Genomic DNA, 17,084 nt, shown 5'->3' with positions numbered 1-17,084 from the left:
CAGATGCCAGCCAAAGCCCCAAACCTTCAGGGTTTCCTGAAGGTTTTCCTCCAGCTCCGGTCCACTCCCCCCAAGAGACACGCGTTACACAACCTGTCAGGTGAGGGGCAGAGGGGTCCCAGGACGCAGACCGCGGCGGGCGCTGGGTCGCTCCTCCTCGCCTCTCCCGCCCCCAGGACTCGGTGGCCGGGAGACTGCGGAGGGGAGGCGGACTGGCGGGCAAGCCGCGGCCGAAGAGCGGCCCGCCCGAACGTGCGGACGGCGGCGAAGCGCTCACCCGCTCAGGATGGGGCGCCGGCAGGGACTGGGCAAAGCCGCGGCACTAGGCTCGACGTCGGCAGCGCCTGCAGCTGCTCTCTGGGAGCACGGCGGATTACTCGCCGCCCGCCGCCGGGTGTTTTCATACAAACCCCAGTGGCAGGCGAGGCGGAGGCGGCGGCGGTGGCGGCGGTGGCGGCGGCGGAACCTGCCCGCATCCCGGGCAACGTCAGCGCGGCGCCCCGCCCACCGCACGCCCTGGGCCAGATGGCTCGCGCGCGCCCGGCGGCGGGGAGGACGGAATGCGCGTGCGCGCGGGCCATTTGGGCACGCGCTAGAGCGGAGGGCGGGGCACGCGCGAGCCGGAGCGGGGGTGGGACTCGGGGAGCGCGCGTGGGTAAGGAGGGAGCGTGCGCAGGAGGGAGGGCGGGGCGCGCGCGCGGGCTTTAGGTGCTGTGCTGCGGGGTAGGCGCGGCAGGGGTCTGCGGGGGCGGGGGGGGGGGTTGCACGCGCCGCAGGCCCAGTCACTGCAGCCAGCGGCCAACCGAACCGAACCGGTCGGCGGGCGGCTCCCACTATGCAGTTTACCTTCCTGTACGCTACCAATTAGAGCTGCCGCCTTTCTCCGGAACTAAGCTGGTGCATACCTGCCTCTACCATCAATCACCCTCATTTTAGGAGGCTGTTAGTTGCTCTGGACGAGCGGTTCTTAACTTCCTAGTGTGGCACCGGGCGGGGCCGCGGGAGTGGTAGCTCTAGTCCCTGGGGACCGCGGTAAAGCTCAGCGCTTTCCTGACCTCAAGGAGAGTCCATAAGAGGAAGCTGGAAGGCAGGCAGTTATCACAGCTGGGCTCCAGAGCACAAGGAAACTGCACCTTATGGCGAAACCTCAATAAATTAGATGCCTAGAGCGGCAGTGAAAAAAAAAATAGCAAGCTGATTTATTTTTTGCTTTTTCGTAATGTGCCTACATATAGTCACGAAAATGGTAATGTTAAATTGACCACTGAAGGCAAAGACAAGTGTTTTTTTAATCAGAGCCAAAGTAATGTGTCAGAAAGATTGAATACTGATACACCCCCTTCTGTTTTGACTGCACGTAATGGCACTGTAATAGATTCTTAATAAATATTTGACATTTACTTTTTTCCAAGAGCATGGATCATGTTTGCTGCTGTTTATGCTAGCTGCTACAGAATGCAAAATCATTACAACCAGATAGAGAAATAAATTGAGAGCTGTGAAATTTGTGCTTTGTTTTCTTATCATCATGTTTAAATGAAATTAAACAGATGCGAAGGCAGTTCAAAAGGTGCACCACTTGTGCTTCTTGCAGTTTTCCCGCGGCAGAGTCTTTATCAAGAGACTTTCATGTAATGAATGCCTTAGTTTCCCTGTGTGTGAGCACCAAAAGGTAGATTACAGTATTTTAAGGAATTTCAAAACAAGGACCACCCCAACCCAACCAAAATGAAAAGCATATCTGACCACCTAATTACAATTACACTAAGAATATTTAACATTTTACAGAAATGTATGTAACGTACATAAAACCTTATTCAAAGAGCTTCTTCCTAAATGAATCGACCTTCAGTATATAAAGATATGGAAATAAATGTGAATGTGTGTGTATATAGAATTTGAATCCTACTTTAGCAAGCCATTGTTAGTGTGGTTTGATGGCCAGGACACAGATCTAGTAGATTAAACCACACAACAAGGAAAAAAGCCAAGGCATTCCCTGTCTGTCACTCTTTTCCACTATTTTAAAGTTTCCTCAACACTGTTATGATATATAAAACTAAATACAAATAATTGTGTGATGTAGATCAGAGTCTGATCACATAATAATATTCATTTAACTCTGATTCCTCAAATCAGTCTAGCCGGTGCCTTGTAGGTATTCAGTAAATGCACTTTTTTTTTTTTTTTTTAACCTCTGGACTAGGCAGTTCTCTGCCTAGTGGAGCAGTGGAGCCCAGCTCTTTCTCCCCCTCTTTTGCTGATTTTCTCACCTGCATACTTTTAATAGATACAAACAAAATGCAACAAACACTGTTACAGATCTACATAGCCATATGGTTTAGAACAACCATGGACCTCTCAAAGTCTCTATAGTCATTTCCATCTGGAATCGTAAATATTAGGAACACAACCTTGATCATGAAGCGTCTGAAACATATCCAGTCCTCTGGAGTTCTAGGATCATTGTAACTATTTTACATTATTCAACAGTCATCAGTTTATCAAGCACCTTATGTGCCTGCCCTCTGTGAAACTAAAAGATTTGATATATCCATAAATGTATGGACAAAGAAGATGTGGTATAAACAAGATGTGATATATAGATAACGGAATGTTACTCAGCCATTAAAAAATAAATGAGGGGTGCCTGGGTGGCTCAGTCAGTTAAGCGGCCGACTTTGGCTCTGGTCATGGCCTCGAGGTTCGTGGGTTCGAGCCCCACATTGGGCTCTGTGCTGACAGCTCAGAGCCTGCAGCCTGCTTCAGATTCTGTATTTTCCTCATTCTCTGCCCCTCTCCTGCTTGCACGCTGTCTCTGCCTCTCAAAAAATGAATAAAAACATTAAAAATTTTTTAAATAAATGAAACCTTGCTACTTGCAACAACATAGATGGACATAGTGCGTGTTATGCTAAGTGAAATAAGCTAGACAAGAGAAAGGCATGATTTCCCTCATATGTGAAATTTGAAAAAACAAAACAAATCAACAAACAACAACAACAACAAAAAAGAGATTCTCGTATACAGAGAATAAACTGGTGATTGCCAGAGGGGAAGTAGGTGGGTGGGATGAGCAAAATAGGTGAAAGATATTAAGAGGTATAAATTTCCAGGGGCGCCTGAGTGGCTCAGTTAAGTGTCGGACTCTTGATTTCAGCTCAGGTCATAATCTCATGGTTCGTGATTCGGGCACCGAGTGGGGCTCTGTACAGAGTGTGGAGCCAGCTTGGGATTCTCTCTCTTTCAGCCCCGCCCCCACTCTTCTCTCTCTTTCAAAAATAAATAAACTTAAAAAAAAAGAGATACAAACTTCCAGTTATAAAATAAATAAGTCAAGGGATGAAAAGTACAGCATAGGGATCATAGTCAATAGCATTGTAATAACTTTGTATGGGGACAGATGGTGACTACACATAACATGTTATCCCTGTGCAATTCCAGAATTGACAGATCACCAGTTTGTACACCTGAAACTAAAATAACATTTCATGTCAACTATGCTTCAGTATAGATAAATAAACAAATAAATGTCCATATCTGGGCCCTCATTTTATTTGTAAAATGGAACTTAAATACTCTTGCCAAATTTAATGTTTTAAAATTTGGCATGCCTTGTAGCCTCATTATAGGAATTTATCCTAAGGAAATAATGAGGAAGATGTGCAGAGATGTCACCATAAGGATGTTTATCCCAGAGTGGTGTTCTGAGCCATCTTAAATGCTCAACAAAAGGCACCTGATTAAACACGATATTGTACATCGATGCAATAGATCACTAGGAAGCCAGTAAAAATGATAGTGGAACAAGAGTTCTTAACGTGGGGCACAACAGCCATGTATTTACCTTGAAGCTGAAGAAGGCCCCTCTGAGTTCTGAGTTTGCTATGAGCTAAAGGACTTTCTAGATATGAAGGAGACCAGCCAGATAGCAATTGAGAAGCATTTTTATACAAGCATTTCTGATAAAGTTCCTGAACAGATCTCATTTAAAAAGGATCTGAATAGATCACATATGAGGATATAAAACGAGCCTCAATAAATTAAAGAAGACTGGATTTTGAGGAAAAGGCAGTCACAGCTACAGTGGAGCTCTGGGGACCCCTGCTCCTGACTCCCTGCTATTTGCCTTGCGAAGGAACAAGTCAGTCAGAAAACCACACTGCAGCCTTGGCTTTGTTTTTTGTTTGTTTGTTTTCTTGTTTTATTTAAGTTTATTTATTTTGACAGAGGGAGAGGGAGAAAGAGAATCCCAAGCAGGCTCCACACAGGCTGTCAGTGCAGAGCCCAGCACGGGGCTCAATCCCCCCATGGACTGTGAGATCGTAACCTGAGCCAAAATCAAGAGTTGGATGCTTAACTGACTGAGCCACCCAGGTGCCCCCAGCCACAGATTTTTAAAGTCACCAGGAAGATACCCATGAATCCAGAGGTGGCGATTCACCAATATAGAATTTCTCTAACCAGCTGCAGTATAAATCTTTGGAGAAGGTATGTGCTGACTTGCTCAGAGGTGCAAAGGAAAAGAATCTCAAAGTGAAAGGACCTGTTCAGATGCCTACCAAGACTCTGAGAATCACTATTGGACAAACTCCTTGTGGTGAAGGTTCTAAGACTTGGGATTGTTTTCAGATGAGGATCTACAAGCAACTTGTTTTCACAGTCATTCTGAGATTGTTAAACAAATTACTTCCTTCTGGGAGCAACTGGGTGGTTCAGTCTGTTAAGCATGCAACTTCGGTTCAGGTCATGATTTTGTGGTTTGTGGGTTTGAGCCCTGCATTGGGCTCTGTGCTGACAGTTCAGAACCTGGAGATTCATTGAGATTCTCTTTCTCTCCCTCTCTCTCTGCTCCTCCCCTGTTTGCTCTCTCTCTCTCAAAAATAAATAAACATTAAAAAAACTTTTTAGAATTACTTCCATCTTTATTGAGCCAGGAGTCACGGTTGAAGTCACTAGTACAAATGCTTAAATCACTTAAATCACCTTTTTAATAAACTGATTATCAATTGTTAAAAACAATTAAGGGAAGGGAAACAAAAATAATATAAAAACAGAGAGGAAGACAAACCATAAGAGGCTCTTAACTACCAAAAATAAACTGAGGGTTCCTGGTGGGGTGTTGGATGGGGGGATGAGCTACATAAATTAAAGAGGACAGTTGTTGGGATGAGCACTGGGTGTTACATGTAAGTGATTAATCACTAAATTCCATTTCTGAAAAAACCTTTCTTTTGAGATTTGCCTGGGTGTCTCAGTTGCTTGAGCAACCAACTGTTGATTTTGGCTCTGGTCATGACCCCAGGGTCATGGAATCAAGCCCTGTGTCAGGCTCCACATCGAGCTTGGAGCCTGCTTAAGATTCTCTCTCTCCCTCCTCCCTTCTCCCCACTTTGTGCTCTCTCTCTCAAATTAAAAAACTTTTTTTTTAAATTTTTTGAGAAGATTGAAATCATACCATTCACCTTTTTCAATCACAACAATATGAAACCACAAATAAATCACAAGAAAAAATGGAAAAACAATACAAACACATAGAGACTAAGCATGATAGTAAACAAAGAGGGGTTAAAACTCAATCAAAGAAGTAATTTAAATAATACATGGAGACAAATGAAAATGAAAACGCAACAGTCCAAAATCTTTGGGACACAGCAAAAGCAGTCCTAAGAGGAAAATATATAGTAATATAGGCCTATGTCAAGAGATAAGAAAAAACTCAAATAAACAATCTAACCTTACAAGGAAGTAGAAAAAGAAAGCAAAGCCCAAGGTGAGTAGAAAAGAAAAAACAATAATGATTACAGCAAAAATAAATATCATAGAGCCTGAAAAAGCATCAGAGAAAATCAAGGAAACCAAGAGATTGTTCTTTGAGAAGATAAACAAAATTGATAAGCCCTTAGCCAGACTCATCAAGGAAAAAAGAGAAAGGATCCAAATAAATAAAATTAAGTATTTTATTAAAAAAAAGTAACAACTGACCCCACAGAAATACAAAGGCTTATAAGAGAATACTATAAAAAATGATATGCCAACAAATGGGACAACTCAGAAGAAAGGGATAAATTCCTACGAATATATAACTTCCCAAAACCGAGTCAAGATGAAATAAAAAATCTGAACAGACTGATTATAAGTGAAATTGAATCTGTAATCAGACAACTACCAAAAAACTGAAAATCCAGGACCAGATGAATAGACAGTGGAATTCTATCAGACATTTAAACAAGAGTTAATACCTATTCTTCTCAAACTATTCCAAAAAATAGAAGAGGATGGAAAGCTTCCAAATATATTTCAAGAGGCCAGCACTACCCATGATATAAAAACCAGACAGACACCACAAAAAAAGAAAACTACAGGCCAAAATCCCTGATGAACACAGATACAAACTCAACAAAATATTAGAAAAACACACACAAAAATACATTTAAAAAAATCATTCACCATTATCAGGTGGAATTTATTCCCATGATAAAAGGATTGTTCAATATTCATAAACCAATCAATATCATACATCTCATCAACAAAACAAAGGATAAAAATCATTTGATCATCTCAATAGATGCAGAAAAAGGATTTGACAATATTCAACATCCATTCATCCATGCAATGTACAGATTCAGTGTAATCCCTACCAATATACCAACAGCATTTTTTCACGAAATGAGAACAAATAATACTAAGATTTGTATGGAACCACAAAAGACCCCATATAACTAAAGCAATCCTGAGAAAGTACAAAGTTACTGGATTTCAAGATATACTAGAAATCTGTAGTAATCAAAGGAGTATGATATAGGCACAAAAAATAGACACATAGTTCAATGGAACAGAATAGAGAGTACAGAAATAAATTCACAGTTATTTTCAGGTAATCTATGACAAAGTAAGCAAGAATATACAATGAAAAAGGACAATCTCTTCAATTAATGGCACTGGGAAAACTGGACAGTAACATGTAAAAGAATAAAATGAGACCACTTTCTAACACCATACACAAAATAAACTCAAAATGGATTAAAAACCATAAAATTCCCAGAATAGAGCATGAGTAGTAATTTCTCTGCCATCAGCCACATTTTTCTAGATATGTCTCCTAAAGCAAGGAAAACAAAAGCAACAATAAACTATTGGGACTAATCAAAATAAAAAGCCTCTGCACAGCAAAAGAAACCATTAACAAAACAAAAAGATAACCTACTGAATTGGAGAAGATACTTGGAATTGACATATCCAGTAAGAGGTTAATATCCAAAATATATAAGGAACTCAATGCCAAAAAAAAAAAAAACAATCCAATTAAAAAATGGACAGCGCACCTAAATACATTTTTTCCAAGGACAGACAAGTGGCCAATAGACACATGAAAAAATGCTCAACATTACCAATTATCAAGGAAATGCAAATTAAAACTACAAAGAGATATCACCTTACATCAGTTAGAATGGCCAAAATCAAAATGACAAGAAATAACAAGTGCAGACAAGAATCTGGAGGAAAATGATCCCTCATACACTGGTGGTGGAAATGAAAATTGGTACAGTCACTGTGAAAACCAGTATGGAAGTTACTCAAAAAATTAAAAAATAGGAATACTGTTTGAGCCAATAATTCCACTATTAGGTATTTACCCAAAGAAAACAAAAACACTAATTCAAAAAGATATGCACCCCTATTTTTGTTGCAGCATTATTTACAAAAGCCAAGATATGGAACCAAATTATGTATATAACAATAGACAAATGAATAAGGAAAATGTCACACACTCACGTGCACACACACTGAATATTGCTTAGCCATAAAAAAGGATCATATTGTGCCATTTGAGATAACATGCATGAATCTAGACAGTATTATGCTAACAGAAGTCACACTGAAAGACAAATGCCATACGATTCCACTCACAAGTGGAATCTAAAAACAATGGATAAATAAAAAACAGAATCAAACCTATAAAAACAGAGAATAAATTAATGGTTGCCAGAGGACAGGGGGATAGTGGAATGGGCAAAATGTGTGATGGGGAGAGGGCAATACAGCCTTCTAGTTATGGAAAGAATAAGTCCTGGGAATAAAAGTAACAGCATAAGGAGTACCATCAATGATACCGGAATAGTGATGTAATGGGACCGATGGTATTCACATGTGTGGTGAATGTAGCATAATATATAAACATGTCAAATCACTAACTGATTTCTATAACGGAAATGAATATAGCATTGTGTGTCAACTATACTTGAATTTTAAAAATGAATAAATAAAAATCAATTTAAAATTTTTTAAATAGAAAATAAAAAAAGACTAGTGTCTCCAGGTTTCTGGCAATATATCGTGATTACTCATTCTACAAAAATATCCACATTTATATATAATTTTGCATTTTTTTTCCTTTTAGAGGACTCCCAACAGTGTGAGAAAAAGAAAATTTTCCATCATTTTCGAGTCAGGTTCTCAATCCTATGACATAGGCAGCTGTTTTGTTTTAAGTTTTTATTTAAATTCTAGTTAGTTAACATCAAGCATACTATTAGTTTCAGGTGTACAACATAGTGACTCAGTATTTCCATACAACACCTGGTATGCTCACAACACGTGCACTCCTTCATCTCTTTGTTTTGTTTTTAATAACCAAAATAAAATAAACTTTTTAAACAAAAATCATAAACACTAGAAGTACTGTTTTTTTTCCTATTTAATAAAACTGTTTGGCATTTCCAAAAGACTTCCTTATCAACAATTAACTGATTTGAAGACATTAAAGGAATTTTTCATATCAGCTGTTCAGAACTTCCCAGGTATAATCTGAAAGGAGCCCCCTCACCACCTCCCCCTACCCCAGGGTGGAAGGCACAGAGAGACCAAAGAGACAATCCACTCCAGATTGGTAGATTTTGAGAGGCCACAAGATGAGTTTTCTCCAGCCATCTGACAATTCTTAAAAGTTTCTGTGAAGATCTTAACTGGGTGCAGTCACAGATACTATCCAGGGAGTCTCAACACCAACCATCTCAAGGGCAGGGACAAGGAGTGGGAAAAGCAAGGGGAATCCACATTCCAAAGACAGCGGAGGGGGTGAGGAGGCTGTGCTTTCAGGGGTTCAGCTCACAGGGGTCATGTCATCTCCATACCCTTCCCTAACACTAACCAGTAATTAGAAGAAATGTACAGAGTCAAAACTAAGTTCACTCTTTTGCATTTAAGAAACTTTTCAATGTCTATTATTGAGAAAAGCAAGTTGTTGAACTGTATAGATTATACAAGCCCATTTATGTTCAAAAAAAATTTTTTTAATGTTTTATTTATTTTTGAGAGAGAGATAGAGACAGAGTGAGCAGAGGAGGGTCAGAGAGAGAGACACACAGAATCCGAAACAGGCTCCAGGCTCTGAGCTAGCTGTCACCATAGAGCCCGACTCAGGGCTGAAACCCACGAACTGTGAGATCATGACCTGAGCCGAAGTCAGGAGCTTAACCAACTAAGCCACCCAGGTGCCCCTATTTTTTAAAAATCAATACTATAAATGGGGCACCTGGGTGGCTCAGTGGGCTGAGCATCCAACTTTTGCTCACGTCATGCTGTCTCCGTTTGTGTGTTTGAGCACCACATCGGGCTCTGTGCTGACAGCTCAGAGCCTGGAGCCTGCTTGGGATTCTCTTTCCCTTTCTCTCTGCCCCTCCCTCAGTCACACTCTGTCTCTCCATCTTTCTCAAAGATAAATAAACATTTAAAAATGTTTTAAATCAATATGATACAAGAGACCCTGCTGGAGGCCGAGCTGGCTCAGGCAGGTCCAGGTGTCCCTGAAAGATGGACGGTGTCGGCGAGAGAGAGTGAGAGAGCCCCGAGATTCTTTCTGATCACCAGGCAGGCATCTCTGATCTGTCAGTTTTGGTGTCTTTATGTAAAGGTTCAACCACAATATGAGGTCAACGAAAGGAGTTTCTTTACAACAGAAGATCTTTTGTGATAACAATTGCCGAATTACTCCAATCATAGTGAACTTATAATAGAATGCTCTTAGTGGAAAACAGGATAACACATATGCTAAGTTGTATATAGATAGGCTAACAGGATGCCCTCATTGAGAAACAAGATATAGTTTAAGTTGCATATAGATAAGCCACGACCAAGAAAATAACAGGGTCCTCTTACTGAGAAACAAGATAACATATAGGTTTAAGTTGTGAATAGATATTTCCAACATAGGCCAAGCAGTGGCAGAAAGAGATATCAGCTGCTGCTCTTACTGAGAAACAGTATAACATGAGTCAGCAGTGACAGAAAGAGACATCAGCCTTCACTCCCCACGGCAGGAGCTGTGCAAATATTGCCACTCTTTGCTGTGACTGCCATCCAGAGAGGCCGGTGCGGCTCCCGGCAAGACCATGCATTTATAGTTTCATTATCAGAGTTATGTAAGGAAAAATAAGATTCTATTTTCTAAGAGACAATTCTATTAACTAGAATTACTCGAAGACAAATTGAGATAGGTGCTACCACTTAATATATTTTGCACTGTTTAAAACATTTTTAAAGTAAGTATGTAACGTAACCAAAAATAAAATAAAAACTGAAATCAACAAAGGAGAGCCTCAAAAAATATATAGGCTTCAAAGCCCACAAGTTTTAGATCCTAGAATAAACACTGAAGTTCTAACAATGGTTATCACTTGATCGTGGGATTGCAAATCATTTCAAATTTGTTCTTTTTATTTCTGTTTATTAAATTTTCTACAATAAAATATATTTTAATAAAAAACTAAACCATTACTTAATTTAACTCTTGTCATCACTAACTGTGAAGTTGTGAGTAGATTAAAAGGTAGAGTATAGGTCAAAGCAGGCAGTAAATCATAAGGCACTCACAAATGTTAATTAGGCTCACTTGACTTTAAAACAGGCACACAACACAATAGACTATATTAGTCTGAAACCAGGGGTGAGCATTGGAAAAGCTCATTTGTACATTAATCCTTTCTGTCACAATGAACCTTGTAGACAAACACCTTTTAAAACAAGAATTTATGCAAATACTAAGGATTTGGATTTTAAGTTTATTTATTTTGAGAGAGACAGAGAGAGTGCAAGTAGGGAAAGGGCAGAGAGAGAAAGAGAGAGAGCAACAGAGAGAGAAAATTCCAAGAAGGCTCCGTGTTGCCAGCACAGAGCCCAATGTGGGGCTGAACTCACGAAGCAGTGAGATCAGACCTAAGCCAAAACAAGAGTCTGAGGCTTAACCCACTGAGCCACCCAGGTGCCCCTGGAAGTTTTTTAATTATTAAAAAAAAAATTCACCTGGAATTATCTTAGTGTATCCAGCTTCAGGTTAAAACATAAATACATTTTCATGATTTCTTGAAGAAATATTATTTGCTACATTAGGATATATGAAATTTGGGGATACCTTCATCCTCTTGGGACTCAATCAGACTTGGATTCCTGATTTGTCACCATGACCCCTTTGACCCATCACGTTGAGGTGGAAATCTCAGGACAATAATCAGTCAGATGAATGAAAGTGCTGATTCATCCCCTGTTTGCGTTAGTCTCCATGTTTGAGACCCAGATCTTGGGGAGAGCTCAGCAGTGACTAACTGGATGGCTGAGAAGTCACTGTGGTCTGCCTGTGCTTACGGAGATGGCTGGAAATCTACCACCCAGGGTGCTGGGAAAAGCTATTCAAGGGCAGGTGACTCACTGGAGACACTCCACTGTGAGACTGCCTGGAAGGGTGCCAGCTACTGGCCACTGGGTGTTGGTGGCCATCTGGTGATCATAGGTGATTAACTGTGTGCCACAGGTGATTACCTATAGAAGCCACGCATTTGAGGAAGGCACCCAAGGGGACATAATGTTGGTCTCTGGTGTTGGCAAATGCGGCACGCAGCCTCAGTGAAAGCACCCTCAGTAAAAGCAAGTCCATGTTATGGAGCCTTCATCCCTGCTACTGCAGTTACTCTGTTCCAGGGCCTGTTGAGCAAACCCTGGGGTGGCTGGATAAAGTGACATTTCAGAGAGCATCATTTCATTCACTCGATAATTAAGCCTTCTCTGCAGTGGATACCCTTTGGTGGGCTTTCCTGTGAAGCATACATATATCTTCACAGCTTATGCCCTTTTAGGGAGACTCATCCACATACCTCTTCCCGAAGAGGTGACCCTTCCTTGTCACTAACCTTCCCATCCTGTTTCTTCTAAGCCCCTGACTCACTAGCCCAACAGTCAGCAACTGCCCAAGAAGCAGTGTGTAGACCTGTACTTCTGGCCACCTCTCACTCCAGACATGGACAACCAAATCTATTGCTCAAAGAGGGGCAATTCTGCCCGCTGAGGGGCACCTGGGTAGCTCAGTAGGTTAAGTGTCCAGCTCTTGGTTTCAGCTCAGATCATGATCTCACGGTTCCTGACTTCAAGCCCTACATCAGGCTCTGCACTGACAGCACAGAGACTGCTTGGGATTCTCTCTTTCTTGCTCTCTCTCTGCCTCTCCTCCCCTTCCCCATGCTCGCTCTCACTCTCTCTCTCTCTCTCTCTCTCAAAATAAAAAGATAAATCTAAAAAAATAGGTCTGCCCACTGAAAGGATTTTCCTTCAGCCTTGTCCTTTGGCATAACCACTGAATAGGGCTTTAATGCTGTAGCTGTGCCCTGTGGATGATGCTAGCACACTGAACAGACCCATCTGTAAGCCAGGTTTGATTATATTTTCTTCCTCAGACAACTAGTCATATATACAATGTCCCCAAAATATCTAGGTATTGTCTGTAATGTCCTCAATCTTCCTCCTGTCATGGGAATCCTCAATTTTCCAAAGGATTCTAGACCTGTAATTCCTCCCTCAGAAATTGAGGGTTTCTCATGACCTTACTGTGAAGTCTCTGCAGACTCAACAAACTTTAAGTCTGGGATACTGGTAAAAATATTTTACAACTTCCTTTTGCATGGTTTGAGACTCAAAGTGACAAGCTGATACCTTGGTTATTTATAAAGAAATTCATGTCAAAAAAGTATGGAAATAGGACTCACAAAATAAGAGGGATTTCAACCAAAGGATTACCAGATGTTTCTCAGTGAGACACGAAAATATTTTACAGGAAAATACTCAGTGAGTCTGACCTGCCTTGTTTATGAACAATAGTCATAAATATGCTAATGTATTATTTCTATAAGAAATGAAAAAATTGTAACTTAGGTAGGGCCAGACATTTCAGGCCCCATTTGGGGATCTTCCCAGAATCCCTCACAACACAGGACAGCATAGAAGAAATGCTTGTTTCCTTTAGGAAGTCACTTCTCTTGGTCCCTGTAGTAGGCAGAATAATAATCCCCCAAAAATGTCCACATTCTACTCCCCTCAACCTGTAACTATATCACTTTACATGGCAAAGAGCCTTTGCAGATTTTATTAAATTATAGGCCTTGAGAAAGGAAAATTATTCTGGATTATCAGGATTATTCTGAATTATCTGAACCCAATATAATCATGAGAACTTGAAAACAGAAAGCCTGTCCTGAATGTGGTCAGAGGAAGATGTGGTTACAGAAGATGGCTCAGAAGGATGCAACATTGCTGGCTTTGAAAAAGTAGAAGAGCTAGAAAATGTGTGCGGTCTCTTAATGCTGAAAAAGCAACAGAAGGGATTCTCCCAGAACCTCCAGCAAGGAATGCAGCCCTGTGAAAATCTTATGCAGCCAGGGGCTCAATCTCACAAACCTGGGATCATAACCTGAGCCAAAATCAAGAGTCAGATGTTCAATGAATTGAGCACCCCTCTGTACTGACTTCCTAAATACACATTTAATTCTAAATGTGAATACGCTAGGATTTTTTTTCTCTTTTAAGCTCCCTAGATAGAAAATATAAATAGGATTTTCTACTTCTGATTTGGAGAAAGTTTCATTGTTATGCAGTTCTCACCTTACCAACTGCCAATTCTCATCACAAGTCAGAATAAGAGATTCTCTAAATGAAGTTACTCTTACAGTAACATGCGTACAATAGAGGCTTTAATAAGTACATGTCTTCTGATCATTATGACAGTAGTAGTGACGATAGATGAGAAATCTTCTCTGGCCATAAAGAATAAAGCATAGAAATAAAACAACAAAAACAAAAAACTTTTAAAAAGATTCTAATAAAATAAAAAACCACTTTCTCATGTAAACCAGAAATCCTTTCTTCAAGCTGTTACGATTTACAGATATGCTTGTATATACTCAGAATATCTCAGAAAAAGTAAGCAAGGAATTTATAACAATGTTTGCCTCTGAAGAGAACTGGTAGGCTATGGTTTGTTGAAAGCCATACTGAGCTTGTAGATTATACCATATGCATGTAGTGTCTACTGAAATAACTACTTGATTTTTAAATTTTTGAGGCTTTTACATTAGGTTTTATTTAGAATTCTATATAGAGAAGATCAAAGCTGCACCCACGCATAACAGATGATCAAACCCAGAAGGACCAGCCAAGTGACATTACACTGTGAACTCAAAATTTAAAAGCCCCTCTCAAAAAAAAAAAGTAAAAAAAAAAAAGTCATGTATATGTGGGTGCATATGTCTGTTTGTATGAACAGCTACTATCTTGGGATGGTAGATAAGGTGATTTTCACTTCTACCTTTTTGCTTTTTAATTTTCTAAAATTTTATAAGGAACATTTGGGTTGCTTTTGTAATTATGAGGGGAGCCATTTTATTTATTTATTTATTTATTTATTTATTTATTTATTTATTTATTTATTTATTTTGAGAAACAGAAACAGCACAAGTGGGGAAGGAGCAGAGACAGAGAGAGAATCCCAAGCAGGCTCCACATGGCCAGCACAGAGCCCGACACAGGGCTCAGATTAACAGAACTGTGAGATCATTACCAGAGCCAAAACCAAGAGTTGGACACTTAACTGACTGAGCCACCCAGGCACCTCTATTTATTTATTTTTTTAAAGGGACTATCCACAATCCTTTTGTTTTGTTTTGTTTTGTTTTGTTTTTGGTTTATTTATTTTGAAAGACAGAGGGCATGCGAGCAGTGGAGGGGAAAAGAGAGACAGAATCCCGAGCAAGCTCCATGCTATCAGCACAGAGCCCCAAATTCATGAACTGTGAGATCATGACCTGAGCCAAAATCAAGAGTTGGATGCTTAACCAACCGAACCACCCAGGCATCCCTAGAAAAGGACCCATTTTAAAAGGTAAAAGCTTCTCATGAGTTGAGCCCAGCTAACTTGATTGACTCATTTTCCAGTTTCCTTGTAGCAAAGAGAAAGTTTCCAATTGCTACATTGAAGAAAAGGAGCTATCAGAAAGGATGGTATGCTGACCATCCCAGGAAAAATCTCAGAAGGGCAAGTTCTCGTCAATGGGTCTGGCTTCAACATGGTTAGTTATGAAATTTGAATTTTCAATTGGTGCATCCCAGCTTTATCAGTTGGTGGGAAACTAATTGATGTTAACTAAACTCATTATCATACCCAGAATGATAATTTGTTAATAATAAGGTGTATGCTCTTCCGGTGAGTAAACAGCTCTGCCCTACTATTTTCAAAAGTTTCTTTTAGCAGTGGTCTGCTTTCTTCAAGCAACTGGTTGGTTGGTTTGCTTTCCATTGTTTTTGTTTTTATTCTGCAGGGGACCAATATGTAAAACAAAGAAAATGAAGCTTCTCTGGTGCACATAGATGAAAATCTGCTCAGCCTCATGTTCCCTTCTCCTCCTCTCCCCAGATGTCCCCTAAGGGAGCTCTTTAGAATCCCTTGGACTTCAAAGAACACTACTGAACACCAATTCATCTACTGGTACCAAATAAATAAGCAGCAAATTGCTCAGCAAGCAAGGGGAATTGTGGGAATGCTAGGTCCAGATTCTGGGAAATGCCTGCTGAACTATTCCAGCCCCATGATAGCAGACACCCTCTGTGAAAGATGGAAACACATGCATTTCTGACAGATAGTTTCTGCCTTCAATAGCACTAGACAGTGGTAGATTGGTAAACTAGCTCTCTGAAAACTAAGCAAAACAAAACCAACCAACACAAAGCCCTAGTATGTAGCAATTGTCAATTTCTGTGATATAAACACTCCCACAATGGCTGATTTCAAACTACCAACAGAATTTAATGATGGCTCTGAGAATTCCCAAGCATTTCACAATCAGATTTTGTAAACCTGTATTGCTGGCTCCAGCACAGCACTGCTATACATGTGCTCCATGCAAAACACAACAGGCTGTGCCTTCATTTATTTGTTCACAGAGTTGGGTTATAATATAATTAATCAGGGCACAGATTTCTCTGGTGATGTTCTTCTCTTAATGATCTATTTAAGTCATCTTTAGCAAATGTAGGGGTTCCTGAATCTCAAATGATCCCATACCCACAAACCATCTCTAGATGATGATTACTGTAAAAAGTTAAATCTACTTGCCATGTGTTAATCCTTACCGGCATGGCTCAGAGAGCATCCAAATTCTGAAAGTCACATTACTTATTGACAGTAGTGATTCTGGAAAATTGGAGACATCTCTTTGGCTTCACGATGATTTCATACCATACAGATCTTTTCTTCCCTTATGAATCATGCTTTTATTTCTGGAAGGGAGATGGGCAATTTTTAATAAATGCTGTGTTTACGTGGCCATGGGAAACTTGGACCCAAACAAATAATTGGGTAAGTCCATTTTCACTATAGTATCCATGTGTTTTAGTTCTGTACTGAGGACCTGGATGGCCAATTCTGCTTCCCATGATAGAGTAGCTCCTGGTTCAGCTTTTTGCACAATCATGTAAGATTAGCATCTTGCACAGAATCACAAGCATAAAACATTTCCATTCATCTCCTAGGCAATGTTAGCTAGCGTTAGTGGCTGTGGAGAAAAGGAAGTTTAAGATAATTGCCTACTCCAAAATATATATCTCCCACTGCAGGTACATTGAGTTACCTGAAACTCCTAGCCTAGGAGTCAATGATTTCAGGTCAGTTAGACTCCTCCAAAGGAACTTATTGCTATGATATATTTAACCTATGAAGGAGATGTCTTAGCAGTTAGGAACACAATTTTTATGTATTTATGAGTTTAATG

General features: G+C 40.2%; 1 protein-coding gene across 2 annotated transcripts in view; it reads right to left on the bottom strand.

Annotated features, from left to right (window-relative positions):
* Positions 1-447, bottom strand: part of AGTPBP1 (ATP/GTP binding protein 1) — a 157,325-nt gene extending 156,878 nt beyond the window's left edge. The window contains exon 1 of one of the 2 annotated variants that reach the window (XM_039219812.1): positions 278-447. The gene's annotated coding sequence lies outside the window, so the exon portion shown is untranslated. Of the gene's footprint in view, positions 1-93; positions 156-277 lie in introns of those variants that run through there. The other variant, XM_039219813.1, reaches the window with a different exon arrangement.
* Between the last annotated feature and the right edge of the window lie 16,637 nt (positions 448-17,084).

Source organism: Hyaena hyaena, unplaced genomic scaffold (genome assembly GCF_003009895.1).
Source record: "Hyaena hyaena isolate Hyena2069 unplaced genomic scaffold, ASM300989v1 scaffold_841, whole genome shotgun sequence".
NCBI lineage: Eukaryota > Metazoa > Chordata > Mammalia > Carnivora > Hyaenidae > Hyaena > Hyaena hyaena.
The sequence above is the reverse complement of the archived record's forward strand: the minus strand, read 5'-3'. Positions and strand labels throughout refer to the sequence as shown.